The sequence below is a fragment of the Gossypium hirsutum genome, chromosome A13, assembly GCF_007990345.1.
Source record: "Gossypium hirsutum isolate 1008001.06 chromosome A13, Gossypium_hirsutum_v2.1, whole genome shotgun sequence".
NCBI classification, from domain to species: domain Eukaryota; kingdom Viridiplantae; phylum Streptophyta; class Magnoliopsida; order Malvales; family Malvaceae; genus Gossypium; species Gossypium hirsutum.
In genome coordinates this window covers 63,062,231-63,083,442 of record NC_053436.1, presented here as the reverse complement: position 1 = coordinate 63,083,442, position 21,212 = coordinate 63,062,231, and the positions used below count along the sequence as shown (strand labels likewise).

The following is a 21,212-nucleotide window of genomic DNA, read 5'->3' as shown; positions in this document are numbered from 1 at the left end:
CTCAAATAAATTGATAACAACCCATGAATTCTATAAAATATTAGAATTTTCCGTAATTTCAATAATTTTCAATTGAATCCTTAAAACATGTTTTACCCCGATCTTGAGCTAAATTAATAATTTCATTCAATTTTGAAATTTTAAAAAATAAAATAATCCATTTCATGCAAATTGGTCATTTCTAACATTTTTACAAAATTACCCATAAAGTTTTACTTTTATTCAATTTAGCCTCTGAGCCTAAAACATGCAAATTAGTCATGCTAGCTGAATATTCATACATATTTTCCTCCTCCTCCTCTCCATTCCACATCCTTAATTTATATAACATGCAACAAGTAACATTATCAATAATTTCACTATTTACTTATCTGTATATTTAAAACTAGCCTTTTGCGTCATAGTCAAAAAATTATTTATATCTTAAGATACAGAACTCAAAATTAAGATCCGCTAATTTTTCCTGAAACTAGACTTGCATATCTTCTTACCATAAAATTTTCAAAATTTTTGGTTTAGCCAATAAGTACAGTTTATTCTTTAAACTTACCCCTATTCTGCTGTCTGACAGTTCCGACCCTTCTTCACTAAGAATTAATTATCTCATCGTACGAGATTCGGATGATGTTCCTGCTTATTTCTATTGAAAATAAATTCTTTAAAGATTTTAAACATATAAATATAATCCCTTAATTATTTTTCTCCAAGTTTTTATGATTTTCCAAATTCAGAATAGGGGAACCCGAAATTATTCTGACATTATCTCTCAAAACTTATTATATCTCATGATTTAGAATTCCATTACTTACACCGTTTCTTCTATAAGAAACTAGACTCAATAAGCTTTAATTTCATATTTTATTCATCCTATAATTCGATTTCTACAATATTTGGTGATTTTTCAAAATTAGACTATTGCTGCTGTCCAAAAATATTTTAGTGCAAAATGTTGATTTTCATTTTGCCCCAAATTTCACAGTTCATACAATTCAGTCCTTACTTAATTAACCCCTCAATTAAGCTAATTTTCTCAATTAATTCTTTTACTAGACATTATAAGTTATTTCATAACTATTGAAATTCAGAATTTTCACATAAAACTCTAACTTCAAACTCTTTTACAATTTAGGTCCCAAACATTCACTTTCTATTCAATTCTTTCAATAAAATCAGCATTTAAACAATTTAAAGAATTGAACTTTCAATTTCTTTCATAGAATCAAGAACTAATGAATTCAACAGGTGGACCTAGTTGTACAAGTCACAAAAACACAAAAATTTCAAGAAATAATCAAGAATTGAACTTACTTGTAGTAAAAATATGAAAAACCAGCTTAAGGGAACTCTTCCATGGTGTTTTTGCTGATGAGAATGCAGAAAAATAAAGAGAAATCTAGATAATTCCACTTTAGTCCTAGCTTTATTAAGTAAATTTTATAATTTTCCAATTTTGCCCTTAATTCCCCTTATTTTCTTGCTGATTTCATGCCCTTGCCGTCCAGCCCAAATAGAACTTGGGTCTATTTGCCTTTTAAAGCCTCTTTCTTTTATCATTTAAGCTATTTAATCATTTCCCACAATTTTGCATTTGATACAATTTAGTCCTTTTTGTTCAATTAGCTATCAGTACTTTAAAATTTATTGAAGAAACTTTAATACTAACTTATTAACACTCCTTAAATATTTATAAAAATATTTATGGCTCGATTTAAAATTATCGAGGTCTCGATACCTCGTTTTTTATTCTAATTATTTTAATATATATATTTTTTAGTATACTATTCACTATTTCAAAATTTTTCCTAACTTCACATTTAACTTATACTCACTAGATTAATAATATTTCCTACTCATTTGTCGGATTTAGTGATCTCGAATCACTATTCCGACACCACTGAAAATTAGACTGTTACAATGCGCCTCTCGCAATATAGATTGCCTCAAATCAGTATCCCTTGGTACACAGAGTCTCCCACGGAAACACAGTACCCCTTCGTATTCAGTCCAAAATCTGATGTTTCACCCCTCTCAATTTGTCGGAATCTAGAACCCAGTGACTCATCCTCCAACTGTTTACCTTTAGTCTGCTCAATTCGCGTCAATTTAACCTGAAGTTCGTCCAGTAAACTACCATCATCAAGTAAGTTGAGACGAGCAAACATTGCCCTCAGATCCGTTATAACCCTACGGCTCAGTGCGTCAGCCACCACATTGGCCTTGCCTGGATGGTATTCAATTGAGCTGTCATAATCCTCAAGCAGCTCAATCCATCTACGCTACCTAGGATTTAGCTCCTTTCTGAGTGAGGAGGTACTTGAGGCTCTTGTGATCCGTGTAAATAATACACTTCTCACCGTACAGATAATGCCTCCAAACATTCAGTGCAAATACCACCGTGGCCAACTCCAAGTCATGCGTTGGATAATTCGCCTCATGAGTCTTAAGCTGGCGAGACACATATGCCACCACCTTACCCTCTTGCATAAACACACAACCCAAACCAACGTGTGATGCATCACTGTAGATAGTAAACTCATTCCCAGACTCTGGCTGTATCAAAACAAAGGCCTCAGTCAGAACTTTCTTAAGTTTCTCAAAGCTTTCTTGCTGAGCACCGGTCAAGTTAAACGACACACCCTTGCGCAAAAACTTAGTCAGAGGTGCAGCAATCAATGAAATCCCCTCAACAAACTGTCTATAATATCCTACCAGACTCAAAAAACTTCGAATCTCAGATACCATCTTAGGCGGCTTCAAATCCAGAAGAGCTTTAATTTTTCTAGGATCAACCCTAACTCCCTCAGCAAAAACCACATGACCTAGAAATGTTACTTCTTATAACCAGAATTCGCACTTACTGAACTTGGCCTACAGTTGTTTCTCCCTCAGAATTTGCAGAACAAGTTGGAGATGTGCATCATGTTCATCTTCAGTTTTCGAATACACTAGAATATCTTCTATAAACACCACTATGAACCGATCCAGATAGGGTTGGAACACTTGGTTCATCAGATCCATAAAGGCCGCTGGTGCACTCGTCAGTCCAAACGGCATCACTAGGAACTCGTAATGACCATAACGAGTCCTAAGCACTGTCTTATAAAAAATAGTCTCCATGACCTTCAGTTGATGGTACCCAGATCGGAGATCTATCTTAGAGAAAACCGAAGCTCCATGAAACTAGTCAGACATATCATCAATCCTCAGTAAAGGGTACTAATTCTTAATAGTCAATTTATTCAGTTTCTGGTAGTTGATGCACATTTGCATGGATCCATCCTTTTTTTTCACAAATAAAACCGGTGCTCCCGATGGAGACACACTAAGGTGGATGAACCCTCGATCCAGTAACTCTTGGATCTGAGCCTTAAGCTCCACTAGCTCCTTCGGTGTCATTCTATAAGGGGTGATGGACACCGAAACTGTACCAGGCAAGAGCTTGATCCCAAACTCAACTTCTTGGTTTGGAGGTAACCCAGGTAGTTCATCGAGAAAAACATCCAAAAAATCCTTAACTGTTCTGATATCTTTAACAGAAGAAACCTCGGAATCAGAAACTCTTATGTAGGCTAGGAACGCTTCACAATCCTTTCGAACCAATTTCTCAGCCCTCAGTGTAGAAATCACATTTGACAGATAATTCCGACACTCCCTAAGTACCACTACCTCATCACCCTTTGTAGTTTTCAGTATCACCCACTTAGCGGTACAATCCAAATTCACTTGATGCTTAACCAGCCAGTCTATGCCCAATATTAAGTCGAATTCCCCGAAAGAAATTTCCATAAAATCTGCCAGAAAAATGGTTCCTTGAACCTCTAAATGTACATCTTTGAACAATTTATTTACCCTCACAGACTGTCCTAGTGAACTCAACACAGTTACCTTACTCGCGGTACTTTCAACCATTAAACCCAAAGTCTCAGACACAATGCATGCTATATAAGAGTGAGTAGATCCAACATTAATCAATGCAGTATAACGTAAATTATGGATAAAGAACATACATGTAATAACATCTAGGGCATCTCCGTCCTCTCGGTGACATGCAGCATAAACCAGAGTTGGCTGCCTTGCCTCAATTTGACCAGCACCTCTTCTCGGTGCTCCACGACCACGGCCAATACCATTTCCACTCTGGCCTGACCACGGCCTCTCGGTGTTTGCTGAACACCTCTCAGCAGCTGAACTGTACCCATAACAGTAGCTTGCATCTGATCGGGCTTCCGTGGACAATCTATGATACGGTGCTCTAATGATCCGCAAATCAAACATGCCCCAATTCTTTTTCAGCATTTGCCATGATGGCGTCTCCCACAATCCTCATAGGGCTGCGGCCTAGTAGTAGCAATAGGGGCCCCAACTCTGATCGGCCCAGTAACTCTGGCCTTTTTCTTAGGCCTCACAAATGAACTTGAGGGCTCTAAATCTCTCTTGTTCCTACCTCTTTCCTTTTCACGGTTCTAGCGCTCAGCGCGCTTCACTTTCTCAACGATCTTCACCTTATCCACTAAAGCAAGAAAATCTTGCTCCCTCTGTGGAGCTATCAAAACCCTTAAATCATCCCTAAGGCCGTCCTCAAATTGAAACACAACGCTCATACTCCGTTTCCACCATCCCACGTGCATAGCGGCTAAGTCGCAAAAATTCAGCCTCGTATTTAGCTATAGATTTACCCTCTTGAGTCAAATTAACGAACTCTTTCCTCTGGGCACCCACATAACTAGTGCCCACATATTTTTCTTGAAAGGCAGCCTTGAAAAATTCCCAAGTCAATCGGTCGGGTTGAGTTCCCTCTTTAACAGTAAGCTACCATTGATCGGCTTCATCTCGCAAGAGTGACACTACACCTTTTAGTTTATGATCAGAGGTGCAGTCGAGGTCGTCCATGATCCTTTATATGGCCTCAATGCAATATTCAGCCACATTGGGGGCAGCTCTAATGATACCCCTAAAAATATCAGCCCCATTAGACCGGAGTCGTTCTGTAACCGACCCACGGGCCACAATACTAGTATTGGTTCCAGCGACCTTCTCCAGAATTCTCAACATAGCTTGGGATAGTGTGTCATCCCCAGTCGCTCGATCGTGATACGCAGTCTCAGTCTTAGGTGAAGGTCATGCCTCCTTAGCTTCAACGTCAGGCATACGGCCCGATGACGAAGACCAAGCCCAAACACTTCTACGGCCTCTGCCGCACCCTCTTATACCCCTTCCACGAGTACCTCTAGTGCTCGTATCAATTCACTTTTTATCTGTGTTAGCAATTTTATGCATCAGTTTATAATTCCAGTGTTTATTACAGGATAGTTTATGAAAAGGAGTTTCAGTATTTCAGTGTTGGTTTTCGTAGTCCGTAGTCGTACTACAATTTTAGTTTACCCTAAGCAGAGAATTTCAGTACAGTCTACTACCTACAGTAGTCTCAGTATTTCAATTTAAACAAACAGAAGTTTCAGAGGACTTACAGAATCGGTGCTAGAGACCCGGTGTACTACACCATCAATAAAACATTTTCAAGTATTTCAAATCATTTAAAATAATTATTTTTGAAATTCCAAGTTTTAAAAGAAACTCAAATCTACAGCCAAGTTTTGTAACTCGGGTCTGATACCACTAAATGTAACAACCCAAACCCAGTCTAGACTTTATGACCGAATCTGGCGAGGCTACATTAAAGTGTTTTTCAAAAAACATGATTTCCTTGTAAAATTCATTCTATATTAAAACCTCTTTGTGTTTTTAACGAAGATTTAGGAAGTCTCGTTTATCAGTAATACTAAAGTTGTTTAGCATAATGAAAATCATATTGCATTGACGTTACTTTTTAAAATAATGTTTTGTTGCGGAAGCTTTTAAACTATGTTGCGTAAATGTAGTGTTTTGGAAAACATTTATATTTTTGAAACCTGTCTTTTTCCTACGTCTAGCTGTTTATACCAACGCAAGTAAAAATCCCAAATTAAAAGTTAAAACTTTAAAGAGGCTTTATAACAAAAAAATACCCAAATTTAAATTACTTATAAATTAAAATCCAGTATAGAGGCATGAGCAGATGTGTGGCCACCTTCGAGTCCCTCGTAGCACCGATCTGCCTAAGGATTACCTGCGCAGATAAGCAAAAGGGTGAGTTTATGAAACTCTGTGTGTAATCTTTTAATAAACAAATAGTCAAACATGTATTAAACAAATCTAGTCTGGGCCTAAGCTCGTTTCAGTATTAGTCAAGTCTCGTTAGGGCCTTAGCCAATTCAGTAACAGTATCAGTGTGGGCCATAGCCCAATTCAGTAACAATATTAGTATAAAATGCAAACAGAAATCCTACCCAGCCAGCCTCTACACTCCACTCCGTCCAGCTCTACACTCCATGTGGGGATAAAATCAGCCCACCCATCCCTGCACTCTAGAATATAGCACCAGTTGCGACACTAAACAGTTATTGCAACAGAACTGCCAATACAATACACTTCCTCCAATCATAATAAACTCATCCCCATGCAATATATCATGCGCTATTGCATAATATCAGACATATATGCAATATACAAATGGCGTGCTCAAAAACAGTCATACATATCATAGGGGCATATCAGTCATTTCAACAATTTGGGGTCTAGGTATACCTACTGACCCAACAGTAGGTCCACAGTCGTCTCGAGCGACCTGTACAACATTAACAGTCAAACAATAAAAAATGGGCCTAAGGCCCATAATGTAGGCCCATGAGGGCCCACACACCCATGGGGCCCACAAAGCCCATAAATGGCCTTGGTTGTGTGAACTACACAGCCTGGCCCAACAACCTCCACCCGTCGTGTGGTTTACCCGTGTGGGGCCCACACGGCCCATTTTGGTCCAATGTGGCCCAAAGCGGCCTAAGCCCATGAAAATGCTCATGGTGGCCACTACGATCAAACACTGACGTTTTATGCGTTCGTATTACTACACGAGCTAGTGCGCACTTGTGTCGCGTCAATAGTCATATTTTCTGGCTGTTGTCGATTTACGATCCACGATAATGGCAATATGGTTACACACCTATTTGCGAAAGTGTGTGACTAATCCACGAGCACTCCAACCTATCACAATTAGAAACTTTAGTTAATCCTTTATCAAGTGAATTAAAAAGAACCCTAGCCAACACTTGTTCGAGAGATTACCTATTGCTCGCCTTGATCAATCACACTAAACTGTTGTAAGAGATCGCTTGAAATCCTTAAAGCCTACCTGCATCCCATTCGAGGGTTATCAACCATTAACCAAATGAATAGTTAAAACAAGATGAGTAATTGTAATATCCCGAATTAGGGCCTAATCGGAATAGTGGTTTTGTGACCACAAATTCGAGATAGAAATAATTATTTTATGATAATTTTGAGGTCTATGATATGATTGTATGATTGTGTGAAAATTTCGTGAAGAAATTCTATGCATAAAGTGCTTAGTTTGAAGTTAGGGACTAAATTGAATAAGTTGCAAAACTTGCATTCTAGAAGTTTCTAGTATGAAATTGCTTTGAAATATTAATTAGGAGGTCTTAAATAGCAATTTGAACAATTTCAAAGTTTATGGACAAATATTGGACATGAATGGAATTTTTGGAAAGTTTAGTAGTAAGGGCATTTTGGTCATTTAGGGGTAAAATGAATTAAAATACAAAATTAAAAGCCAATTTTCCTCATCCTCTTCACCATGGACGTGTATACCAAGGGAGATTCCATGGCTATGGTTTCCAAGCTTCCAAGCTCGATTGTAAGTCCGTTCTAACCTCGTTTTTAATGATTTTTACGTTTTTGGAGTCCCGGTAACTTGATTTAGCTTATGCTAGCACTAATTCAACCTAGGGTTCATATTTGGAAAAATACCCATAGGTGAAATTTGTGTATTTTGGTGTTTTATGATAGAATATGAGGTTTTAAATTATGTTAGACAACTTGTGCTACTCGGTTTTAAGTGAAAACGAGCAAAAGGGCTTAATCGGTAAAAATACCTAATAGTCATAAGTACATGTTAGAGTGAGAATTTGATGTTGCCATGGAAGGGAAAAATGATCAGCATGTCATAAAAAATAAGAAAATAGGATGAAGTTTAATTTCCGAACCTTGGGGCAAAAGTGCAAATATGCAAAAGTTTAGGGGTCAAAATGAAAATTTTAAAAATATGATTTTTTGACCCGTATGAATAGTGTGACTAATTATTAGGCTAGATGTGATATTATAGATGAAGGAAATCGAGATTCGGTCTTAAATCGGGAAAATACAAGGTTATGGACTAAAATGGTAAATTGCTGTTTCTGGATCGAGGTAAGTTCGTATGATAATAATAATGCAATGTTATGTTTGAATTATATTTCTTACTATTATTGCATATATTTTATGATTTAATATATTGGAAAAGTTGATGGAATGGTGTTTATGATGTGGAAATATGACATGAAAGAATGTTACATGAAATGCAAGAAAATGAAGATACATGACAAGTGATATATGAAATATGTGATATATGTTGTGTAAATTCTTAAAAGCTGATTTGATATTTGAGTTGTGTCTTATTATACTATGAATGGACAATTGGTACTATGGATAGTGAGATCGACACTTCGAGTAAATTCGTACATAAATAATCTATCGATTCTTTTTATGTTGTTATATTTTGATATCATATGAAATGTGGCTGCCTATCAAATGGTTATTTGATGTAAATTATGAATTTAAATTGATTACAGACAATTTAGTAAAATGTTGAAAAGTGAGGAATTTCCCGATTGAACCTTCGGAATAAAAACGATACGAATGATCTATTGCGAGGTTGCATGTGTAGTACTAAGTGCAGGCTACTATGCGTACCCGAAAACTGTGATCACGTGTGTAGTACTAAGTGCAGGCTACTACGTGTATTAGATGGTGAGGTCACGTGTGTAGTACTAAGTGCAGGCTACAATGCGTACCAGATAGCTTCGGCTACAGGTGTGGAAATGGGAAAATGTGCAGGCAATTGTGTATCTGTTATTATTCCGATGAGTTCAACGGGAAATCAATTAAATGAAAATACATGTGAAAGTGATTATGTGATGAACAAGTTCAAGTATATGTTTATTTGAATTTATGAGTAATATGCTCAATATTTGAGCGAACCTCGGTAAAATGGAATGGTTTAAGTGAAATTGTGTAAAAGTGAACTTTAGTAGTAAAACAGTATTAGACAGCAGCAGTTCATGACTTTGAAAATTCACCAAAAATTGTGTACGTTGAATTAAATTTAAAAAAATTATGGAAATAAAGCTTAATGAGTCTATTTTCACATGAAAGAAACAGGAGAAGCAAAAGAATTCTATATTGTGTGATATTTTAATTCTTGTGAAATAGGGTATGAATGAATTCGAGATCTCCTATTCTGACTTTAGAAATTCACCATAAATTGTAAAAATATTATTGAGAGTCATACCTTACATGAATGGATTCCTTATTAAATCTAATTATTAAGGGAAATAAACGGCATGGTCGTTGAAATTCTGTATAGGGAGATATTCGGTTCGTAGTGCACAAGAGTCAGAGTAGTCATACCCTGAAACAGGGGAGACTTTAACTAATAAACTGTACTAAATGGCTCGACCAAAAATTCTAGAAACAAATTAGTAACTATACATATGAATCTAGTTTCATAGAAAATTTACGGAATTGGATTTCGAGTTTTTTAACTTGAGATATGATTTTTTTAACACCGGGACTCCAGAAAACAACCTGTCCTGAATATGTGTAAATGTACAATTATAGTGTTTTATCTTGAAAAGCATGGTATTATTTTCATTTGAACTTACTAAGCGTAAAGCTTACCCATCCTCTCCACTTCTTTAGTATTGGCAGGTCGGCTCAGGGTTGGAGATCGTCGGAGGGAAAATCACACTATCAAACTATCATTTTTGTGAAAATTAATTCAAATATTAGAAATATCAAGTGAGTGGCATGTATAGGAAGTTGGTTTGTGATATGTATTTTTATTATGATTTTGACCATACGTATCAGTCTGCATTGAGTTATCGTATAAAATCATGAGATGTGGTCCTTATCCATTATGGTTTATAAGTTTAATTAATCGTGCCATGTCCTATGTTTTGATGTGATGATATAGTTAGCTTTGTTTATTATACATGTGTTCGAAAAGTTTTGAATTAAATGAAATTTTATGGCCCGGTTTTCGTCTATGTGTATTGTTAAGTCTGGTAATGCCTCGTACTCTATTCCGGCCTTGGATACAGGTAAGGGGTGTTACAGTAATCCCTTACTGAAAATGCAAAGTGAAGACTAAAGGAAAGGAATAATTGGCCTACACCTGCACAAGAGCCGAACGTACAAACTATGATAGAGGCAAAATTGGACAATTGCACTCCTATCATAAAACGGCAGCATAGGAAAAGTTAGGTGCAAGAAAAATATGGCAAGGAAGGAGAAAAAAAAGAATCATGCTCCAAGCTGAAAACCAGATTTCATAATCAGTCTCTTGTATTTACCCCCAAAATCAACAGAGAGCAAAAGGGGAAGAGATCGACGCAGTGAAGGTAAAAGGAGTAGTGGTATTCGGTCAAGAAGGGACCAATTGCGAGAGAAGGAGAGGAGATGTAATCGATGAAAGAAGAAATCGATTGAGAGGAAGGGAAAAGAAAGAGAGAATCAATCAACAAGCAAGGTTAGAAACCGAAAGAGTTTGTGAGAGGGAGGATAAGGGATATTCAACCAAGGGGAAGAAACTGATTGGGAAAGGGAGTGAAGGAAAAGAAAATCGGTGGCTAGAGGACTGAAGAGAAGTGCAAGAACCTTAACCAAAAGTTACTCAAAAAATCAATAGTAATACACGGCTTCAGAAACACTGAGTGAAAGGGACCAAAAATTTGACAAAACCCAAAATGGAGAGAAAGGTACCCTACTTAAGGCCAGATTCCTGAGTGGTCAAAGACCCTGTTTGACTACAATTCCTCCACTTTCAAATCCCACATAATTCTCCTAAAATCACTCTACCATCATCTCCTCAACCACCAAATTCAAACTCTATTCAACCAAGCAAAGTTTCGGTCAACCTAGGACACTTCCATGGAACTTGCAGCAAAATAAAATACACCTTACGTGTAACAGAACTCAAACTCAAGACCTTTAACAGCAGTGACACGCCACTTACCCCTTGACCAGAGGGCCATTTTTGTCATGTTTTATCCATATTTATTTAAGAAGCCTACTAACTAGAGACAGGGTCAATTCAAGTAAAGACAAAATTTTGTACAAGCCAAGGCTTGAACTCAGGGCTTCTCAAACTCTTCCCAAGACACTTAACCACTGAAGGAGGCGCACAGTTGTGTAACACCATATACAAAAATAAATACTTAGATTTTGGGGCGTTACACATTACATATTATAACTCAATACGCATCCATCATTTACTCCATAACTGAAAAACCACTATATATAAATATATATCTTGAGATAATATAAATGTCATACCAATACATCATGTGCAAAAATATATATATATGCAAGTGCTGAATCACAAAGTTGATTATAACTATCTCATATATTTTCATCATATACCCGAATACACAAGTACATTATAATAACTTCCAACTCAATTCATGTTTCAAATTTACTTCACAGGAATAAATCATTAACCGAATATTAACCTATATCTAAAACACAAATTTTACGTACCATGTAATAAACATATCAAAATAAACTCTTTATATGTTCGAATATAACCTAATATCCTTTAATACCAAATCATGTATAACCCTCAACCAAATATAATAACCAAATTCACATGTATGTTCTATTTATACATGAACCATAGCCGAATCATTTTAACCATGAGTAACATAACAAGCATAAATCATAGTTATGGATATACCATGACCAATTCAATCTAATCACATTCAAAATCATCAACCACAATGCATATAACACATATAAACATGAATAAGTTTCATATATACACATTCAAAATAAACTAACTCCAAGGCTAGCCTATACATGCTATAAGTTTAAGTTCAACTTATAAAAGTACCAAAACAGTTGATAGTGTGATAGACTTTATTGGCGATCCTCGAGCTCATAACAAATATCCAAAATCTATTAAACAGAGGTAAACATAAAGACACATAGTAAGCTATCATAGCTTAGTAAGTCATAAGCAAATAAACAACTAAATGTTATAATCACTCATTTAAACCAAACCAAATTATACTATCATAATCATGTTAAATCTCAACCTTATAAATTCATGTATAACATATACTTTCACAAATAAACTTATTCATGGCTAAATATACATGTATTTATTAGCAATGTAATATTCAATTTCAAAACTATAGTACCATTATACAACCGAATATACATAAACCCATATACATATATCCATGAATCATTTCATAAATATTCACATGATATAATCAAAAGGCCGAATACACTTTTCTTATGCACATACATTTTTCACTTACGATATACATGATTTATAACACATATCAAGTAACCTACTTATCTTATTTCAAATAGGAAATAATCTATCACATACCTGATCACTTTAGCTTGTTTTACACATTCAGTCACAAGTATCATTACACATTGAACCATTCAGAGTTGAATAGGATACTCAGATAATCACATATATCATACGCCACCAATGTTCCAAATGTGGTTTTACATGTAACCTCATATTGATGCCACTGTCCCAGACAGGGTCTTGCTTGTAAACACATATCTATGCCAACATCCTAGACGTGGTCTTACACATAATCACATATCAATTCCAACGTCCCAAATGTGGTCTTACACGTAATCACATATCGATGCCAACATCCCAGACGTGGTCTTACACATAATCAAATATCGATTCCAACGTCCCAGATGTGGTCGTACATGTAATCACATATCGATGTCAACGTCCCAAACATAGTCTTACACATAACCACATATCAATGCCAACGTTCCAGATGTGGTCTTACACATAATCACATATCGATGCCAACGCCCCAGACGTGGTCTTACACATATACATCCATGTATCAACTTTAACTTGGCTAAAATACACACACACATATGTTCATTAACAAAGTTATCATTCACTTCCAAAGTTATAATATCATCATATAGTCGAATATATATATACTCATAATTCACACTTTAATATCACATACATATATCATTTAGCTGAATATAGATTTGCAATTAATATACATATAATCAACATTTTAACATGTATAATTCATGCCATCACTTCAAATATCAAAACTTATTCATTACTTTATCATCAAACATAATTTTTTTTCATTACTCAATGCCAATTCGTAATTTAATACTAATTATTATAATTATTTATAGATCACCTATATTGAAATTTAACAACATCTATTCGCTTAAAAACTTACTTTGGATAACAATAATCTAAACAGAACGATTATTTGACAACTATGGTTTTGCCCCTGATCCAAGCTTGATTTCTTTGGTTCTTGATCTAAACATATTCAAATTAAACTCATTCAAACATATTTTCACTCAATTTAATCCAAAAACACATAAATGAGTAAATTACCATTTTACCCTTGACATTTTATACTTTTTACAATTTAGTCCCTATTGTACAAAAAACAAAATATGCAAAATTTCAATATACCATGCTTAGGCCGAATATTCATCTTCTTCATACAAGTCCACACATTTCATTTATTCCACATTTTAGTCCCTCAATTTATCATTTTTACAAATTAGCCCTAATTACTCAAAATCATCAAAAATTCAAAGACAAAACATGTTAATCTATCACATATCTTTTATTTTCCATCATCAAACAACAAAAATCACAAGCTTTCAACAATGGAAAAATACAAAATCATCATCAAATTCAAAAATTGAAACATGGGCTTGATAGATAACATAGAAATGATCCCAAAAATGTAAAAATTATAAAAAACCAAGCTAGTTACATACCTTGATTGAGCTTAGACAAGGCCGAATACCCTAAGTTTTTATTCTTTTCTTTCTTTTTATTATTCGGTCATAAGAGAAAGTATGATATTGGCTTTTAATTATGTTATACTATTCCAGAGTGTACACTCTCGAGCCACACATATATATACAACAGGATTACCAATCCAGGCTAAATCCTGTCTCCAATATATATACTCAATAGAGCTTAGTGAGGATAACCAGTCTAGGCTAAATACCGCCTCCAATATATATATACTGAATAGAGCTTAGTCAAGATTACTAGTCCAGGTAAATCCTTTATGACATATGATCTAAAGAGCTTAATCTGGATTACCCATCCGGGCTAAATCCAATCTATAACATATGCTTGAAAGGACGTATTTCAGAATAAAAAAGAGTTAATGCAACCCGAGAGTGTTAATTAGAGAAAAGTCTCAGTTATTCAATCTAGGGATTAGACGTTATTAGTATTGAATAAGGATAATAACATAACTTAGGGATCTCTACGGAATAAGTTGAATGAATAAATCGTCTGATTCGAAGCCAGAATAACAAGTAAAGTCTAGGTGGAATTTTCCTTAGGTATTGTCTTAAGTCGATTGATTTTCCCAAAAGCAATTCCCCTATTATTTTTTCTGTTCGTTATTAGTTTAGATAATTAGTTAATTAAAAAAAACCTCTTTATTCTTAGGCTAGATAATAAAAAAGACAGTCATTACTAGTACTTTTAGTTCCTTTGGGTTCGACAATCTGGTCTTGCTAAAACTATACTACTGTTCGATAGGTATACTTACCTACATCGCGATAATAGTTAGTTTAAGAACGAGTAATTATAAATATTTAAAACCTATCACGAAACCTCGCGATCAAGTTTTTGGCGCCGTTGCTGGAGAACTAAAATATTAGGAACACTCAATTTTTATTACTTTAGCCATTTATTTTCTTGCAATTTAATTTAATTTAATTTAATTATTATTATTACTAATTAATTTACTTTTTCTTTCTCTTGACAGGTTTTTATAGTTTATGACTAGAAGAAACCCGTCAGGACCATTACTTTTTGATGAAGAAATCGATCGCACAGTTCATATAAACCAAAGAGAAATAAAGAGAAGCTTAAGATACACAGAGAACGAGCAAGAAGACGATACTCAACCCCCAACCAAAGAGATGGCTGAAAACCAAGGCAATCAGCTACCTCTTACAATTGCGGCTAATCAAAATCCTACTCCACGAACTATGTATGATTATGCTAAACCTTCTTTAACAGGAATTGAATCTAGTATAGTTAGACCTGCTATTGCTGCGAATAATTTTGAACTGTAACCTAACACAATTCAGTTTGATGGTTTGCAGGATAAGGATCCCAACACTCACTTGGCGAATTTTCTAGAGTTTTGCGACACTTTCAAAATTAATGGCGTTTCTGATGATGCCATTCGCCTTTGGTTATTCCCTTTTTCACTGAGAAACAAAGCTAAACAGTGGTTGAACTCGTTACCACGAGCGTCTATCACAACTTGGGAACAAATGACCGAAAAATTTTTATTAAAATATTTTTTGCCGGCTAAAATGGCTAAGTTACGTAATGATATCTCTTCTTTTGTGTGGATGGACATAGAAACACTTTACAATGCATGGGAGAGATACAAGGATCTATTGCAAAGGTGCCCTCACCATGGGTTACCTCTATGGCTGCAAGTTCAACCATTCTACAATGGTGTGAATCTGTCGACAAGAAAGATGATTGATGCAGCTACTCGAGGAACCATCAACAAGAAAACACCTGAAGAGGCTTATGAATTCATTGAAGAAATGTCACTGAATAACTATCAGTGGCAAGTCATGAGGACTAAGCCAACAAAAATAGTCGGTGTTTATAATGTCGACTCAGTTACTATATTGTCAAATCAGGTAGAACTTCTCAATAAAAAGATTGATGGTTTACTTGGTTCTACGCATGTACATCCAGTAATGAGGTGTGACTCAAGTGGAGGAGGTGTGCATACAGAATATCAATCCTTCAATCCCACAACCGAAGAGGAACAAGTCAACTATATGGGTAACAATAACTTTAGATCTCAAAATAACCCATACAGTAATACTTATAATACCGGTTGGAGGAACTACCAAAATTTCTCCTGGGGTGGTCAAGGGAATCAAAAGCCACAAAATCCTCAGGGTTTTCAACAGCCACCTTATCAACAAGAGAAGAAACCAAACCTTGAAGAGATGTACTCTAGATTCATCTCGGTATCAGAAACCTGTTTCCAAAATACCGAGACAGCACTTAAAAATCAACAAGCATCAATCCAAGGACTCGAAACTCAGATAGGCTAGCTATCAAAACTAATCTCCGAACGACCACAAGGTAGCTTACCAAGTAATACTGAACCTAACCCAAAGGAACACCTCAACGCAATTAGTACTCAAGATAAGGAAGGATTCATTGCGCCTCAGCCAGAATTGATGCAAGAAATTGTGGTGAGAAAAGGTAAAAGTGAGGTAAGTCATAACAAAACGGTGAATGAAGAATATAGAACTCATGTCCCATACCCTAACGTGACAAGAAAAGGCCACTCAGACAAACAATTCGGCAAATTCCTTAAACTTTTAAAAAAATTACATATTAACTTACCGTTTATTGAAGCTCTGTCGCAGATGCCAAATGCAATGAAATTTTTAAAAGAGCTTTGAGTAAATAAGTGAAAGTTGGACGAAGCGTCGCATGTGGAGCTAAACGTAGTCTGCTCAGCTATTCTACAGAATAAGCTACCCCACAAATTGAAAGATCCAGGGAGTTTTACAATTCCTTGCTTAATTGGTAGTTTACATATAAATCAAGCATTAGTTGATTTAGGGGCTAGTATTAATGTCATGCCTCACAAAATGTTTAAGCAACTAAGTCTTGGGAAACCTAAACAAACTAGGATGATCATTCAATTGGCAGATAAAACTATAAGAGTTCTTAGGGCTATTATTCAAGATGTACTAGTGAAAGTAGATAAGTTCATATTTCCCGTTGATTTCATTGTTCTAGACATAGAGGAGGATAATAACACCCCTTTGATTTTAGGGAGGCTCTTTTTAGCAACTGCTAAAACAGTTATTGATGTTGGCACAGGTGTGCTTACACTTCGTGTGGGACACGAAACGATCACCCTTCAAGCTCATAATTCTGGAATTATATCGAACGTTGAAGGTAATGGTCCACACCAGTCTACTAAAACTGACAATATGACACAACCTACTTTGCAGAAATTGAGTTTCAAAGAAGTTCACGAGCCATGTTTCAGGAATGATAGAAGGCACATTCATGAAGAACGAAGGCTACGGATAGAGGAGCAGACGAATGGCAAGCACAAAAACCAAGAACACACGATAAACCAAAATTACACCAGAAGGAGTTCAATACCTCTCCAAATCAACTTAAGGTTGGTGATAAGGTCTTATTAGATGTCGCAGATCCCCACATTGTTATTACCACACCGAATGAGGAAATCCCTCTTACAGTACTTAGTATATTTCCATTCAGTACGGTAGAGGTGAGTCATCCCAAGTTAGGCACTTTTAAGGTAAACAACACCCGACTAAAACCTTATTTTGTCAAGACTCATAATAGGAACGACAAGTACGAACTCCTTGAACCACCATGATTTTTCAACCAGAGAGGTAAGACGAGCTTAGACTATAAATAAGTGCTATTCGGGAGGCAACCTGAGCACTAACATTATTAATTTCTTTAAATTTTGGTATTTAACACCTAACCTACTAATAGAAATCTTGAATACAGGTGTTTCCACCGAGACACAATTAAGCACACAAACGTGCTTAAGGCCGTGTGAAAATAAGGAAAAAGATTTCCCTGACACGGGCTACGATAAAATGCCATGGCCGTGCGACCTGGCCGTGGTCATCCCTGCAACAACAACACAGGCGTGCGACACACCCATGTCTAACACCCATGGTCGAACCTGTTAAAATAACACGAGTGTGGGGCTTGAACACACTGGTTTGGGAAAGTGAACGAAGCTAGACACGGTCGTGTGACACGGCTCTGTGAACCCATATGCTCGAGGAACACGGGTATGAACTAAATGTTAGACGTGCCTAAATTTTAAATTCGTGAATCACACAGGCTGAAATTGGGGAACACGAGCGTGTGCCTTAAAATCTAGATATACCCTGCACTATTCACTTTCTTCTCCATTCAAAAACCCTAACCCTAGCCGCTGTAACTCCACATGGTCCCTTGCCACGCCCGTGCGCCACCTCCAACTCCATTTTTCACGCTCAATCTCTCTTCCTTAGTGTTTGTTTACTCATTTCTCTTTTATTTTACTTATTACTAATGCTTATTATTACAATAATCCCTATTACTTTTTAACTATTTTTCATTTTTCTCATTACTTTATCATTTAGGGTCTGTTTGATTGTGGGATTTGGTTTTCCGGAAATTGTTTTCCGAATTTTCCGGCGTTTGTTTGGTGGAAAATGAATTCCACAAGGAAAACCTTTTACAAACACGGGTAAAATCACTTCCTTAGTTTTGGAAAACGTCTTACCGATTTTCCTACCGTAAGACATTTTCCATTCCCTTCTCTACACTCTCATCGCCTCAGCTTCAAAATTTTCTTTGCAGACTTTCTTTAGAAAGGTATGTTTTCTATTTCCACTTTCATTTCTACACATTTTCTGTGGCTTGTAATTTTTTAGACTGTTGTGAAGGAGGAAAATGAGAGACTGTTTCTGGAAATTTTTGGAATGGAGGAGCTGGAAAGATTTTAAATTTTCTCTGTATTTTAATAATGAAAAATCTTTCCAATTCCTCCCATTCCACTGATTTCCAGCACTTCCTCTCCATTTTCTTACCTTTCTTCAATCTTTTTTGTTTCATCATTTCCTGCAGTTTGTAAGTGAAATCGATAAACCTTACCTAATTTTCTTACTCTTCTGTTTCATCATTTCGGACGTTAGCACTATATTTGTATCGCTACATACTCCTCCAACCAATCTTTATATCTCAATCTTAATTAAGTATGAAAATATTCTCTTTGTTTGTTTCTTACGAATTACTTGATTTTTTGCTATTCTTGGCAACGAGTACCAGTCTCTGAAATCAAATTCCTTTGATTTCAGCTTTCGCTATTCTTGCCTGTTATGTGTTTGTCATAAGTTCTCAACTAGGAGACTATAAAAAGCTACTTCAAAATGCCGATTCTCACCCTCAAAACCATATTAAAACACCAAAATCCGTGTCGGGTCATTGGTAGTCAATTCAAAACATCTTCTGTCCAGTATGTAGCTTTAAAACATTTTCAGTAATGTAACCATTCCTAAGTATTTATCTCAAACGATTCCTTGTTTTTGTTTCTGTTTCAGACACATGGTATTGTCAACTATTTCTCTTATAATTTTGTGATCTCATTCGATTCCATATTTGTTATATCTGTGCATGGCCAGAGTTCACCAACGAGAATGTAAAGCTTTTTACTTACAATTCATTGAGATCAGCGACATCAGATTTCCATCCATCAAACAGAATCGGTGCAGGTGGTTTCGGAGTTGTCTACAGGGTAATGAAAGCTCTCCGACCGTTCTTTTGGAACAGAGCATCCATGTCTTTTGGGCTCTTTGGCATGTATTATGTATATGTCTGCTTTTGTGTGTGTGTGTGCGAGGGAGAGAGCAGGTTTTCTGGTTTTCATATGGCACGCCTATACTAGTGTCTATCAACTTTAGAATTAGTTGGGAAACACTAACAAAATTTTACTGTTATTGTTTGCAGGGAGTTTTGAGGGATGGTACTCAAATAGCCATCAAGAAACTGTTTACAGAGTCTAAGCAAGGATCTAATGAATTCCTGACAGAGATCAATATGATATCAAACATACGACACACCAACCTTGTTGAACTAATCGGTTATTGTGTTGAAGACAGCCATCGGGCCTTGGTCTACGAATATCTGGAGAATAACAGCCTTGCCAGTGTTTTACTTGGTAAATACATCAGTCCAAGCTCATTGAACTCCTAATTCTAATTGAGGTATACTGATGTCCAGAAATCCTAATTTCAGGTTCAAGAAGTAAACATATTGCTTTGGATTAGCCAACAAGAGCTGCTGTTTGCTTAGGTACAACTTCTGCTATTGCGTTTCTTCACTATGAAGCTGTACCGCATATTGTCCACAGGGATATTAAAGCTAGTAATATACTCCTGGATGGAAATTTTCATCCTAAAATTGGGGATTTCGGGCTAGCTAAGCTTTTCCTGGACAATGTCACTCATGTCAGTACTCGAGTAGCAGGAGCATTGTAAGCATCATTTTCATTGCATCTCATCCTTAGTCAGCTGCCTAGGCTGTTTAACTATTTCAATATTTCATTGATGTTTTTTAAGGACTTTTGAAGGAGTCATCCACTGGTGATTGTGTTTTGTTCTTTACCTTTGCTTAATCCTTGTGTTTCTATTTGCATCTCAGTTATGATATTGTATTTTGTCTAGTGGATATTTGGCACTAGAGTATGCGCTTTTAGGACAACTAACCAAGAAGGCAGATGTGTACAGCTTTGGGGTGCTTCTGCTTGAAATAATAAGTGGTAAAAGTAGTAGTAAGGCAGCATTTGGAGTGGAGTTCATGCTTCTTGTGATGTCGATGGAGGAAGAAGGATTTGATGATGACTTCTTGTGTTCTGTGTGTGATTATCTAGGGAGTCATGAATCAGAGGCCAAAATGTTTTTAGTTAAAAGTAAGAAGCATAGAAAAATTTGGCTTCAAAAATTTTCTCAGGGTTGAAGATATTGATACTTTTATGTGGTGTAATATTATGCACTTCGACAATGTTGTTCTATGTGGTGTACTACTAATTATGTATTTGGATAATATTATTTCTAGTACTCATTATGGTTTCGAAGCAATTTATAATTATTCAATATTCTTACTAGTACTCATTATGGATAATATTTTTCCAATTTATAACAATCAATATTGTAGCTTATTATTGAGTATTATTATAAATAAATCATTGCAATATATGTAAAAACAATTTAAAATATAAAAATTTATTAATATATATTAATATATGTAAAAAATAACTTTTCCGGAAAATATTTTCAGAAAATCTGTCAAACAGCAGAAAATATTTTACACAGATTCAATCAAACACCAGAAAATATTTTTCTGTAAGTCATTTTACAGAAAAGTAAAATATTTTCCAGAAATCATTTTACAGAAAATATTTTAATGC

General features: G+C 35.8%; 1 pseudogene; it reads left to right on the top strand.

Moving 5' to 3' along the window:
- The first annotated feature begins 4,304 nt into the window (after nt 1-4,304).
- LOC107904055 (cold-responsive protein kinase 1-like) lies at nt 4,305-20,963 on the top strand (annotated as a pseudogene).
- The last annotated feature ends 249 nt before the right edge of the window (nt 20,964-21,212 follow it).